The sequence below is a fragment of the Sipha flava genome, unplaced genomic scaffold, assembly GCF_003268045.1.
Source record: "Sipha flava isolate LNK unplaced genomic scaffold, YSA_version1 145_pilon_pilon, whole genome shotgun sequence".
NCBI lineage: Eukaryota > Metazoa > Arthropoda > Insecta > Hemiptera > Aphididae > Sipha > Sipha flava.
In genome coordinates, this window is record NW_020271774.1 from 55,510 (window position 1) to 72,067 (window position 16,558).

Below are 16,558 nucleotides of genomic sequence, written 5' to 3' on the forward strand. Positions count from 1 at the left end.
AGCCAAAGGTATTTGTAAGGACTCGATTGCGTGTGGCACAAATGGTCCCGGATACAACTTTCTCCCCATACTCCTTCTGATATAATGGTTAGTAACGGGGGTACGGTAAGGGAACTGAATGGTTTTTGACCTATCCCGTATGATTAATTATTTACGGCCGGGGTCGTCGTCTATCACCTAGCAAGGCCATTTCGATAAGGCACGGCCGGACGTGATGAAAAACAAAATTCATAACCGTTTTTGCCCTGGGACCGTTCAATAATGAAAACATTGAAAACCTATACCATTAGTTTATATTTTTGCGCGTGAATAAATAAAACGCTAACGGCCAATTTATTACTTGGTTGGGTTTACAACCGAATCGGTGACTACATTTTATTTTTTATTTTTTATTATTTTTTTAAATCGCTTTTTATGTATAGTAACCGAAATATATGTTGGGTTCATGCAAATGCTATAGTATAATTTAAAAAGAATATAGACGATTGGTGGGTGTCATTTAGAAATATAAATGTTATAAGTAGTAATTTATTGCAAAATACTACGATTGTACATGAAAGTAAATGCGTAATGTATTTTTAATCGTAACTGTAAAAAAATAAATAATATAACGTTTAGTAAAATGTATATAAATATATGCTGTATATGACATACCTATTTGAATTCGACAGATATAAAATAAAGTATTATTATATTGTATTATAAAATACAAAACTACATTGTTCTAGTTTTAAGTTGATTTTTAATCACAAATTTTTAATTACAAATTCATTTGATTCCAAGAACAATAATTTAAAAATCTTTACATAATTTTATATCCAATCGTAACCGTTGATCTAGTTTTATTTTTAATATATTTTGTAAAAATATTAATATTTCTGTAAGCTTTAAAAACGAAAAATTGGTTTATTTGTTTAAATTATCCTTGTTTTACAATGAGTTATAAATTTCGTTAACATTCCTGGAAACAGATTGAAACTTTGAAAGTGCAATTAATATTTGATAGGAAATAAATCAAGAGCAAAATTTTAATTGCAATATTAATTTACTATTCGTATCCAAATGTATTGTTTTGTAAAATTTTTAAAGTTATCATCAATAATTTTATATAGTTAAAATTAATGCATTTATCTGATTTCTGAAATTTAAAATAGAACACAAAATCAAAATAGTTTTTTAACAATATTTTTTTGGTTATCAAAATGTGATGAAATTATTTTATAAAATGTATATATTTATTTGTTTGTTTGTATTTAATTAAAATAATATCGAAGGACCTCAATAAGACAAACCTATTTTTATATATTGATTTAAAGCTTTTAAAATAAACACAAAAATATTTCATATTCCCTTATTTTATTTATTCCTCAGCTATATTAATTCAATATCATAAGTAAATATACGGCGTTAGTTAAAAAAAAAAAAAATGTTGATAATATACTCTTCTAATTTAATAAACTATCTTTATCTATAAAATAATTTTAATACTATCTACTCCTGTGAAAACATTGAGTAAATAGGTGTGTACATTTTACCTTAATCTATTCATAAATGTATGCAATATGTTTAAATTACAATTTTCATGAAATCTGAATATAATTGGTCCAAATTGTTTTCATGGAGATTTATTATGTTTTTAAGGCAATCTAGTATATTTTTATTTTCGTTGCATAACATCATTTAATAAGAAATTCAGGTTAAGCCATTGACGAGACAATATTCTTCGTGGTCAAATAAAACGCTTATAATAATTCATCAACCATAGACGAGTTAAATCTACATTAAATTTATTAAGCACAGAGATTTATAAATTAGTCAACAATTTTGGATCGGCAACGATGTTTGTGGAAATTCTACCGTTTTAATTATTATATTATAACTGTAAAGTACGAGCGTATATTTATTTTGTGGAATATTTGAATATTTATTATTCGCTATTTTATACTATAACAATTTTGTTATTTTAATTACATATTATATTATATTTATTATATAAAAAGAGATTGTTTGTTTGTCCACAAAAATCTTAAAAACTACTTAACATACTCGTATTATTTTTAAATTTGAAGTGAAGATTCTTTATTACACGAGAAATACCATTGACTGTGTAAAGTTTTAATGCATTATTTGTTAAACAAACCATGTACAGTTTTCCACAAATTAAAAAAAAAATTGTTTACATGCTGTTCTGTCGGGAAGAATTAGGAAACCCTACCACTGTGTATAACCCACCACCACATCTGATTTGATTATAAATTGTTTATTTGGTTTTATCGCTTGCTCAGAAAAGTGTATGACTTTACTCGTAGATTGGATAAACGATTGGATTTTTCATTGACAATACACATTTCGCATTTTTATGTTATTGAGAGATCAGTTTCGATAGTTTGATTCGTTGTATTTAAAGACAAAATATTATATAGATAAAATATTTCGTTTTTAAATACTAAAACCTCATTTCATCGGATGCCAGACGTAAGGCGATTGTTAGACAAAATGAAAGCTTTGAGTAACTTGAATCTCGGATTTCGCAGGTAAAAACAAATATTGCAATTAATCGAGCACGTGAAATAGGTCCAGTCGAAGAAATGCGATCATTACAACTACGGATATAAATTTCTTTTCGAAGTCATCGTGAATCGTTAGTTAAATATAATTTGAAAACCATCTTATTTGTTTTATGTGTAATAGACATGCTACTATGTAAAGATATGCTTTTGAACATCAAAGTCATTTAGTCTAAAATAATTCAAAATATGTACAAATTGGCTTAATGAAAAACTTTGTAATCATTCAAACCCTAAAAAATGGAAAGATGAAGCACCTGGTATGTGCTGTGCAGGAGGTAAACTTTCTTTATAAAAACTTGATAAACCACCTGAACCTTTAAAGAATTGATTTAAGGATTGAATCCCTTATCAAAACATTTTCTTGACAATACTAGAAATTACAATATATTATTTCAAATGACCTCTTTTGGTACTAAACAAGTAGCAGAATATAATTTTAAGTAACTTTTTAAAATTTAATGGCAAGTCTACCACAGTACAGGAAGTTTATTTCCTGTGCATAATAATTATCATCGATTTGTACATATACAAGTATAATTTATTTTGGATGCTGAACAATTATCCCTTCGCTCAAATATTTTTCATTATTTAATTAGAAAATCGTTTGAAATTTTATAAAATGACTAAAAATGATTGTAAAGCAATGATAGACTTATTAAAAACTTTAAATATAATTTTGAATATATGCATAATACTGATGACGATTTTAATTTAGTAATATAATTTGATCACGCACCTAAAAATCAACATAGACGTCGTTATAATGCTTTAATTATTAATGAAGTTGCTGTACTACTGATAAATAAAGATAAAAGTCCTAAAAATATTATTTTACACTGTCGAGATAATAAAACAAAACAAGTTTCAGAACTCAATCGTTTGTATGATTATCTTCAATACCTACCCTTTAATGTTTCTTACAAGACAACATAGGCATTACGTTACAACACAACAGTCAGATACTAATAAAAATATTTCTTGTATGCAGTTTTATGCTCATAGTATTTATTCTGATTATAAATCTATAATTATATTCAGGATAAATACAATGAAATATTTACATTTTTTAAAAATGTATTTAATTAGTGTGCTGTTGGTAAGGAAACTAAAACGATAACTGAACAGATAAATTATATAAGACATCATCAAACGAAGCTACGTGCTGATGAACATATACATTTAAGAGATGCAATCAATCAAGATGCCAACATTTAAGCTGCCAATACTGGTCAACACGTTATACTTCCATCGTCTTTCACTGATCCATCTCAATAAATGCATGAAAAAATTCAAGATGCCATGATATACGTCCGAAAATATCGGTGACCAGATTTATTTATAACTTTCATTAGCAATAACGGCCACTTCATCTACTCAGTGTTGGTAATTAAACGATATCAAATAATCATAAAATTATATCTGTCGATTCAAAATTATGAATGATCATAACAACTATTACTGATTTAATTTCTAATATATATATCCTAATATTGATGATATTTTACAGAAGTCATACTACTGGTTTTGTGGAAGAGCTCTTATAACACCACTAATTTGCATCTGATATTAGCAATACTATTTTAAATCACGTAAGAAGAGAAACTAAAAAGTATCGATAAATTGATGCTGATGTAAATACAGAAGTCACTGTTCATTATCCACAAGAACTTTTTAATTAATCCTGCTGGCTTTCCACTACACAACTTAAATCTTAAAAATTGAGTTCCAGTAGAATAACTACGTAATTTACTCCTACTAAAATAATGTAATGGAACGAGATTGCAAGTAGAATTTATGCATAATAATGTTAACAAAGGTTCCATTCTTACTGAAATAGCAGAGAAAGAAATTATCCGTATACCCCGTATACCTATGATTCCTATTGATTTACCTTTTCAGTCAAGCGACTTAAATTCCCCATTTATGTTTCGTTCGCTATTACAATTGAAAAAACTCAAGGCTAAACATCTCAATATGTTGGTATTGATTTGCGCTCTGACTGTTTCTTACATGGTCAGTTATATTAGGACAATCAAGAACAGGTAAACCGAAAAATCAATTTATTGTTTAAGCAGATGGTTTGAAAACAAAAATTTAATTGACCTAGAATTTAAAATTTAAAAAATTATCATATTAAATACACTAATGAGACACTCCAAGTTCTATTAAATTATAACGTGGGTGAGGCTACGACAGGAGATACTAGTAATTCCTCGAAATATTTTTTTTTTAAAACATTATTAGTATCTATGGTAATATAATAATATACATCTATCATTTAAGCAGATTCGACCTTTTTTACGTCGAACTTACGGATATAAAAGGTTTTTCGGTAATTTTATTTCCCTTCGTGTGTAGTTTTTCTTTACATGTTTTCTATGTGTTGGTCACATATTCTTATTATTTTACCGCAGTCTTTTCATGATCTTTTCGAATACGTAAACGTAAGCATGTATATACACATATTATACTTTTTCCTTGTCTGCGTTCGCTCATAATAAATGTCATATTTCTAGGTGTTTTTAGCATCCATTATTTTATCACTTGTATACTTTTACATGGTTGAAAAAATATTTTTTAAAAGTCTTACGGATATCTATTATTGAACATTTTTTTGTAAATTCTTTAAATACTAAATTGATAATTTTTCAAATTAGGTATTCAGTACTTGTTAAACAAATTCACATTGAAAATATATTTAGTTTTTCTTATGAATTATATTTATGTGTAACTTTTCTAAAACTCAATGAATATAAATTTTATTTTGGGTATTTAAAAAGTCTAAGTTTATATTGATATCGAAATGTTTATTATGGTTATTTTCTAAAACATGTTTAGCAAAATCTTACTTTGAGGAATCTTTTCTACTTTTATTTTAGAAATATGTTCTTATTTTATTTTAAAATGTCTATTTGTCTAACCATTGACACTTATGGATTTCTTTTAAAAATATTTAAGTTTAAATTTTTTTTTCTAGATTAAAGATAGTATTGAAATCGTATTTGTAATTATATTTATTTAATGAATCACGTTCATGTCCATAGAATATTGAATAAAAAAATTATATTTTTTGAGAATAATTGTAGTTTGAATCATATGATATTATAGCATTAGTTTGGGTAGCTTTCCTATAAATAACAAATTCAAATTGTTCATTCATTATGGAAATTGTAAAATCTAAGAAATTTTATTAAATATATTTGTTTTTCAAGTGTAAATTGAATGGTTTTATTTATTTTGTTTAAATCTTTTAATACATTTTATGTTTATATTTTTGAATCTCTAAATAAAAATAAAGAATAATCAACATATCCTTAATATGCTTTAATATGTGGCTTTTATATTTTCTTGTTAATAGTATTATTTGTTTCATATTTTACATGTAAATTTCGGATAAAAGAGCACTTATAGGTCCACCCAAAACTAACCCTTATTTTTAAGAATATTATTTATTATTATATTGAAAATAGTTTTGATTAATAATTTTATTTATTGATTGAATAATTTCTTGTATTTCGTTTGTACTGCATTTTTTACTGTGTATAAGTTTATTTTTTAAAATATTTAAATTTTATATATTTTATATTTACATGTATATATTTTAAACGTTAAGAAAAATCATTTTGTACTTTGATTTGGCATACATTTTATTCGTTGTTTGAACTTAATCATTAGTGTTTTTTATAGAAGTATCAGTAAAATTAAAGATTTTACGACTGGAACTTGGAATGTACGAACATTATATAGGCCTGGACATTTGGCGATAGCGATATTGGAACTTTAACGATACCGACTCGACATTATCGCGATTCAAGAAGTGAGGTAGCCGAGAGAAGGAAGCTTAAAAACTGGAAATTGGACAGTGTTCTATAGTGGTGACGCTGAACACCAATTTGGTGTTGATTTTATTGTGAATGATAAAATATTACATAGAGTCAAGAAGTTCAAGGCAGTGAATGACAGAATTTGTTATATAGAAATGGAGTGCCGATGGTTTAACGTGATACTAATTAACGGGTATGCCCCAACTGAAAACAAAGAAGATGAAATCAAAGATATTTTTTACGAAAATTTGGATAATGTGTGCGACCAACAAGGTGAAAATCTTACTGGAAGATTTTAATGCAAAAATAGGGTAGGAAGTAGTATATAGACCAACAATTAGGAACGAGAGCCTACATAGAATATCAAATAATAATGGTAAAAGATTAGTTAATTTTGCTATAACTAGAATTATGATAGTAAGTAGCATCACATTCCCACATAAGGATATACATAAGGAAACCTTGATATCACCATCAGGACAAATAAAGAACCAAATAGATGATGTTATAGTTGACAGGTGTTTCAAGAGATGCATCAGGATGTCTGGAGCATGAGAGGTAGCAGGGCAATGTCAGATCATTTTATAGTAAGAACAAAAATCAAGCTACGTTTGTCAGTGGAATGGAGAAAAAACACCGTCTCTATCAAAAGGTTTAACATAGAAAATCTAAAAAACCAAGAAATCAATAGACAATACAAGAACAAACTAAAAGATACCTTACGTCTGACGGAGAGTTCAAATAACGTAGATAATCTTTGGAACGATATTGAAAACTCTGTTGAAACGGCTGCTGCAGAAGTCCTGGGATTTGAAGAAAGAAAAACAGGGAAAAAATGGTTTAATGAACAATGTAAAAAAGCGAGTAATGAAAGAGATAATGTCCGAATAAAAATGCTAAAAGACCCAAGTGAGGAAAATAAAAGAATATTCTCAGATAGACAAAGGGAAACTAAACAATTGTTTAGAAAAAAGAAAAATGGGAAAATTCTTGACTTGAAATAATAGAAAACAGCTATAAAATCAATGTAAGACTTTTTTTTTGAAAAGACAAATGAAATTAAGTATTGGATGAAAGGATGAAGAAGGATTACTAATAACTGATAAAACAAAGGCTGCAAACGAGTTCAAGAACATATTTGAAACAATGCTGAATCAACCTACTCAAGTAGACGTAGAAGAAAACCTCAGCACGGTCGAACAGAGATTAGACGAACCCACGATAGAAGAAGTAGAAAGGACAGTTGATATGTTGAAAAGTTGGAAGGGACCAGGGGAAGACGCAATTGTTGCAGAACTGCTGAAAGGAGAAGAAAAATAACTTATGACACAACTGAAACGACTAGTAGATAACATATGGCAACTAGAAAAAATACAAACAACATGGCATATGTCAGTTCTATGCTCGGTTCACAAAAAAGGAGACGCTATGGTTTGCTAGAATTATGGAGGAATATCCCTACTAAACACTTGTTATAAAGTAGTATCGAACATTATACTAAGCCGTATCAAACCATACACAAGGGAAATAATAGGGGAATATCAGTCAGGTTTTATGCTAGGGAAATCTACAGTTGATCAAATTTATACAATAAAACAAATAGTAGAGAAAAGTCACGAGTTCGACATAGATGTGCACCTACTATTTGTTGATTTCAAACAGGCATACTCATATGACTCAATAAATCGACGTAGGTTATGGAAAGCAATGACCCAATTCGGAATCCTTACAAAACTGGTGAGATTGATAAAGGCATGTGTGCAAAAGTCCAAGTGTAAAGTTAAGTTCAACGGAGAACTATCTGCAGATTTCTTAGTTGAAACAGGTCTTAGACAGGGAGATGCGTTTTCCCCTACATTATTTAACATAGCCTTAGAGCTAGTAATGAGAGAAGTACTTGATGATGGCACGGGTCTAAGAATAGGAGAAGGACATCAAATTACACTATCTGCGTATGCTGATGACATAATAGTTATAGGAGAAACCGAAGAAGATCTAAAATGGTTGGCAGAAAAACTAATAAGTAAGGGAAAAGAGATTGGACTACAAGTTAATGAGGAAAAAACGAAATATTTAATAGTGTCACGTATAGAACAAGTACAAAATTCGTTAATAGTCGGAGGATTTACCTTCGAAAAGATATCAAACTTTAAATACTTGAGAGTAGATGTTAACCATCAAGCAAACAGTCATGAAGAAATTAAAAGGAGAATAACTGCAGGAAATAAAAGCTATTTTGCGCTTGTACCTGTGTTTAAATCAAGATTAATCTCCAAAAATACAAAAATAAGACTATATAAAGTACTCATTAGGCCTATAGTCTTGTATGCCTGTGGAGCGTGGGCGTCAACAAAGTTGGACGAGAAAAGATTACAACTATTTGAAAGAAAAATACTGCGTAGAATCTATGGGCCTAAAAGAAACGAGGCAAATTTATATGAACGAAGAACTAATGCAGAACTGAGGGCAATATTCAATGAATCGAACATAGTGGGAATTCTTAAAAGCAGACGAATAAACTGGGCCGGGCATGTTTGGAAAGCGGAGGGTCAAACAGTGCATGATGTCACAATGTGGAAACCAAATAAAAAACGACCGATAGGGAGACCAAGACAGTGATGGACTGACCGAGTCAAAGAAGACCTCAAGCTTTTGGGTATTAGAAAGGGAAAACAACTGGTGAAGAACAAAAAGCTGTGAAGAGGCGTAGTAGAAGCGGCGATGGACCTTCAAGGCCCGAAATAAGCCGGGAAAAAAAAATCGATGAAATCGATGTAAGAAAGCTACTTTTTTAATATCATATTTTAATAATATTTTCTTTTAGACTTCAGGTATGATTTCTTTCGAATTTTTTTTATTAATTTATTAATTTGTTTCGTGTAAATTATTATTGGGTCCGATTTTAAGATTTGAATATTATTAGTATTTATAAAATCTAAAAGCTTTTCATGATTTTTTTTTTTTTTGTAGTGTTGTGAAAGTTCGACTTACAATGATTTAATGACGAGTTATACTTTTGTCGTTTATTCTCTTCCATTTGGACGTTGTTTAAAATAAAATGCCGTACGGATTTAAAAATTGTGTAAGAAAATAAAAAAAAATACTTTTAAAGAGTTAAATTATGTATTTTATTTACTGAGATATATTACGTCAGTTCAGCATATACACATCAACCATACAGTTAAAAAAATGATATATCTAATTTATAATTGCACCCTTCTTTATACTTAGAAAGAATTATGCAGTGCCAAAAAGTAACCCATGAACAAGGGAAAGTTTGAAAGTTTTCCGTTGCTTGAAGAACCAATTATAAAATTAACATGCATAATCATTTGCTAATTTTATGATTATATAAAATAAAAATATTAATATTAAGTAAAAAATATAAATTGATTTATTTTGTTAGTTGCTAATATAAATATAATGAATATTAATCTAAAATATAAAATAGTTGTTTCGACATTCTTAAGACAAATGGACTAAATCTATTACGTAATACCCGGATTACTACAATCGGGATAAAACTTTGGTTACCTATTTATACAGCATATAATTTAATTGAAACTAAAAGTTCTTGAAATTAAAAAAAAGAAAACATTTTTTTTCAGTTATTTTAGTTAGTGTTAATTTGGAAACAGTATGATCCAGGAAAAACAATTTTTATTTACATCGTTTTCTAAACATGATTGTAGCCCAGCAATTATAAGTAGTTGATAATACTTTACACTAATGCAGTAGTTCCCAACCGGTGTAGCACGGCACGTGTGCCGTGATAAATCTATAAATTGTTATATAAGTATGTATTTACTAGATTATTATTGATATACGAGATGAAAACTGATCGAATTAATCGTAGATATATATAATATTATTTATTGTTAAGTATGCCTGTTGCAGCCGTCTCGATCAATCGATTGTATAAATATATTTCACAATAAATAACTCTCTAATAGAGTAGAATGTAAATACTGTACATATATATGTATATATATATATAAAATATGGTGCACACAATATATGAATTGATGTGCCACGAAAATTTTGTTGGAGATGAAGTGTGCTGCATTGTTAAAAAGGTTGAAAACCACTGCACTAATGGAACAGTGAGTACTGTCAAAATCAAAAAATATTCATACTTGTTTGCCTATAAAATACAATATAATGTCTACCAACTTGAAATAACCATACTCTGCGTCATTTATTATTATTAAATTAGGCACTATTCAAAAATAATCTTATATTGCTACAGTTTTTAAATTTGAATAATAACGATTAAAATAATTGCGTAAGGATAATATTATTTTACGTTTTAAGTATTACTTAAACGATTTACATTTTTAACTAACTTGAATAAACAACTGACAAGCACATTGGTTATTGCTATTGTTTATTTGAGTTAGTATATGTAAGTAATATAAACTTAAATTCTAAAAGTATACTTGATCATTGGTCATGAGTTATAAAATATTAATACAATTTATAAGACTTGAAACGATTATTTATTTAACTATAATGCCCTCGTGGACACTAAAAAATCATTTCATATTATGTCATACATAATGTAAGTATATTTAATTATTAAAATTTATAAGAGTGATAAAAATACCATACAAATTATTATTATTATTTTTTATTATGGTTTATAACATTCGATTTTTTATGTACTTCATATCTTGTCAAGGTTTTTTAGAAATGAAAATAACAAATTAAATATTTTTGAATATTCGTTCAAACATTTTATCCTCGTCTAATGTCAATCGTAATAACTAATAGCAAAAGGTGACGAAAATAAATTATAAACCTTTGAAAGGTTGGGAATCGCTTATATATTAATAACAAAAACACGGATACAGATTATTACGAAATGAGAAGTGTGTATGTGTGAAATAATTGTACAATGAATCAATACAATAACTTTGGCACATTAGAAGATACAAATGTTATATATAGGAACGTTTATAACAACGAATTATTGAAAAATAATTTTAATGTTTAGATTCAAATTTTGAGTATAAATATCTGATATGTGATTTTTGCCCGAATAATATTTAGTTAATATTTTATTGTATCTACTTAACGACTTACAAGAATACTATTTAATTGCGATCGTATTTACTGACAAATCGAATGGAATTTTAACGGATATTTTTTTAATTAAGAGCCAATATATCTGCTGTATTATTTATTATTTTATCAATCGATACGTTTACAACATTTTGTTAACATTTTTAATGAACGATGCGTAAAATATTAAACATATCCAGTATCCGTGTCCTATGGCACTCGGATTGTTGTCAATTTATTTTTTATAAAATTATTGAAATAAAATTGGACTTACGCAACAATAGTATTCCTTTTACGGTGTTTTATTTTGTATTCATACATTTACTATATTATTTGAAATTATTTAGTTTTTAAATTTATTCATGTTTTAATGATTAGTTACGGATAATGGAATATCGCCGGTCTCGTATCTTCTATAGAAAAAGGAAATATTCAATGCCGACGGATCGGTCGGATATGGATACACACATGTTATATCCTACTATCAAAGAGGATAGAGAAGCATTTCACAGATTCAATTTATTTGGTTTTGGTGATAAATCATGATTATATATAATGTTTCAAAACGATTTTAATGTTTTCATTTTCGAGTCACATCCTATGTTGCAAGGGCGATTCAGTAAATTCCACTATTATTATCAATGAAATTGGTCATTAATAATCACATTTTTTTTTGTTGAAATATTTGATTTTTAAATTATAAACAATAATATAAGATTTTCGTACTTGCATAAAATATTGACTGTAATGAATTTAATTAAAATAAAGAAAAATTAAAACCAAATACATTTATTTATATTCTCAATATTTTTGTGGACAGTAGTGCAATAAATTGAAAAAAAAAATAAATATTATTTTATTAACACAATTCAAAAAGTAAAGCAATAAATTAGTTATTATATAAATATATAAAAATATAAATTTATTTTATAACACGTTATTCTTAATTACTAATTAACTTTGCTTATCATTAACACTAGTAGGGTATTGAAATAAAAAGCTGAATAAAATTGAATTAATCATTGCATTTCTGTTCATAATAAACTATAAAATAACTAGTGAAGCACAATTATGTCGTAGTTCAATATCGATATTGATATCAGGCCAATTTTACCGATATCGATATGACAAAAATAATTTTTGATATCGAAATACAACATTGTAGGTAAATATCCAACATTTTACCGATATCGAAAATTGATATCAATTCGATGCAATTTTAAATTTCTATTTTCTATTTATATAAGTTTGGAACATGGTTTAAGATATACTTGAATATATATATGTATATCTTAAATCGTGGTTTTAACAGTGAATAAATGTCAAAGAACACTAATGATAAGCAATACGATAAAACCTTTACAATAGACATATATTACCTGGAGGTCATAATGACATACACTAATATAATAATTAATTGCTAAATACTTAATAATTTTAAATGTTACATATTTTCAGGAAGCAGTTATACAACACTTGGAGGTACCTAGTAGATTAAAAATAAATAGGGCGCATGTAAATTCCGCCACAAGTATCTTTTTTTACTGTAAACTTTGCCAGAAAAAAAAAAAAACAGGTAATATTGGGTTCATGTAAACTCCATCACTGAAATATATCAGGTAAAATTGAGTTAATGTAAACTCTGCCAGTGAAGAAAATCAAGTAGTAATATAAAATTAATATAATAAATTATTAAAAAAAAAAAAACTATAGTAAAATATCATATCATATCGTTCTAATTAAATATTTTAATCACAGTAAAAAAAAAAAAATATCATAATAAATAATCTTTATACCTAACAATCCAAAAATATATAGTTGTCATATATGTAAACTAAAATGTTGTGATACAATTTGTAAATATTCTAAGTCTTGCTTATCTACTCAGAATATTTATATAAAATATATATTTAAATATTTAATATTTATTTCAGAAGTCTTGCATTACTCCATTAGTGTACTTATTTATAGAATTCTGTAATATGTCATTTTTTTTTTTTTATTTAGAATTTATTAGCTTATTTACTTGAGATATACCATTTAGTTTTTTATAAGTATGGGTTTGAAATTCGGTAAGAACTTTACTAAAAATATGAACATAGATTGACTTTCTGAAAATTAATTTCTTAAATGACTATGAAAGGATTCACAGGCAAAACACAAAAAAATCTGATGGAGTATACATATACCCATTACAGGTAAGAAAACAAATTGGCGAAGTTTATATTAAGTATTTTATTACCTTTTTATCTTAACCGATATTCTGATGGAGTTTACAATCGCCCAATAAATAATGCACCTTTACTTTTATTACAATTTTAATTTTTTAATTTTTATTTATAATAGTATAATATAAAAACTTTTTTTATACTTTTTTTAATGTAAGAAATATTAATTCTAAAAAAAAAACCGTCAGTCAATTTTTTTTTAGTTTATAAACTATTATAAATTAATAAATTATATCGAGATATCGTTTGTTTTTTGATATTGCGATATGATATTGATATCAATGAATCGATATCTATAACGGAAAAAATATTATTGTGCATCATTAAAAATAACGAAGAAAGCAAATATGAATTTGTTAATATTTTTTGCAATTCCTTTCATTTTTCTACAAACTTTATCCTCAACATTAATAATTACTTCTATAAAAATAAAAATAATACCATACATTAAAAATATTACACTACCAACTCTGTGCATCGGTATCAGTGGCAGTTTTTTAAAAATTTTTGTGGGGGGGGGCTTCTTTTACATTATCTTATAATATATGAAGACAGAAAATGTTGAACCCATTAATTAAGAAAAATATAAATACCTTAATAGGAAATAGCTGTAACAAACATTGAAATATAAGAATATTATTTTAATATTTCGTGTATTTATATTATATGAACTCAAGTACAATTATAATTGTTAAAATACTAAATGCGTTAACTCAATCTAAAATTTACAACAAAAATCAATTTTTTTTTAAATACACTTGTATTCATAATTACATGTGTATATTAAGTACACTTGCTTCGTGTACACGTGTAATTAATTACACGTCTAAAATCACAGGCACTAGTTAAAATTACCGGATTTATTTATTAGCAAATAAGCGTACCAATAAGCGTAAATCGGCATATAAAATATAATATATCGCAACCTAAATGAGTCCTGACCCCCTGGATCCCCGTAAAACTATCACTGAACGGTGTCAGTGGTGTTCTTGGTAATTCCAATTCAATAATAATTTGCGTTTAGATAAACGTAATCAAATTTTGTACTCATCAATGTAGTAAATCATCCATAAACCTGTACTGTTGTTTGTTTTAATACTAATTTAAATAATATTATTTATTTTTGAATATGATTTTCATTCATTATGTATTTAAAATCTCGCTATGAAAATTGCTTTGTTTAACCACTCCAACAATGATAAGGGATAATAATTTTGTGCATTCAAAACATTAATAATATAATTAAATAAATTAAAACTATTTTATTAAATCCTTAATATTCAATATTCATATTTATTATACGATGTTGTATGGTTTGTAATTATGTTTGTTGTAATTTAAATATTAAATTCAATATTGTAAATCTTTTTTTGAAAGATAAGATATTGTAATCAATAAAACAAATAAGCAAGATGTTTTTAATTATATAGAAACATTTACTTGTATTGAATCTCCACACAGTTACTATATTTAACCATTATCGGGGTCATCAATTACTTATTTCATAAATAATATAGTGTGTAAAACAATAAGTTTTGTTTAATTTTTTTAAATAAATTATTTTACATTGTTCATTTTATACGGTGTCGTTCAAAGCTGTATTATTAAATAACATAGCAAATATTGGTTTATTCACGTTGTGATTTTGGTATTAAGCTTAATAATTTAATTATTGTAGAAAATATTTCATATAATAGATAATATTTCAATGGTCCAGTTAGAATTTTGATTTAAAAATAATTTGTTCCCGAATAAATATGTTTTTAAATAGAATGAATATTAGAGCGATTTGAATATTTGCGATATTTTCTGGGCCTATTTAGTAGGTTTTTAGATTTAACATTGAAGCATCAGAAACGATCTGATTTTTAGCCTATTCATGAATTTATATCGTTAGATTATTACATTATGAATTAAATTTATATATTTTTAGGTTATGAAGTATTGTTCCAATAATTTCAGTTTTCAAAAACTTGTTAATTTATTTTTTTTAATTTTCTAAATATTTATATTTTTCTTTAATTTCATTTTTGCATTTAAGTGTGACTTAAATATTTTTTAAATCGATCACGATCTTGACTAGCCATTTTATTATGATCTTAGTCAAAATAAAAATGAATTAAAATTTATTTAAATATTAAGTAAATATATTGTGATTTTAAAATAGTTATATACAACTTAAATAATAATAAAACTAAATAATCAGTATATATTTATTAGGGATGCGTATGTATAATATAAATAAATAGTTATTAGTGGGCTTCGAAGATTTTTTTTTTTACGAATTTGGTGGTCCATACAACTAAAAAGGTTGGGCACCGCTGAACTAGCTGATTTACCCAGCTATGCTCGGGTTAATTTTTAATTATTTATTTTAATTTTTTAACCCTTTTAGTACCCTTGTCCATTGCAATATATTTTAACTATTTGTCATAAATCATCTATAATAGATAATGATGTGAAACTTAAAATATATTACTCAGAATGTTATATATAATATATTCTATATAATATTATGATAAATATTATCTATGGAATATATATTATACTTATTAAATTATATTTTATAACGATAAATGTATTAAAATAGAATTATTAAACTAATTATTAAAAAAAAAATTATTATATTTATTCATTGACAAGCCACCGATATTATCAATTTCGGATTTAATTTCAATTTGTCATTTATGAATACACAATTTTAATTTAAATAAGTACTAATCGTTGCACAATATTTTTGGTTAATCTATCTTTCATTAGCATAAATAGATTTGATAGTTTTACTACACGTAAAGATGATCAAACTATGGTTTATTTTATCCTATGACAGTTCATTTATAGATTCTTCATGGTGTACATATAGCATTAAATC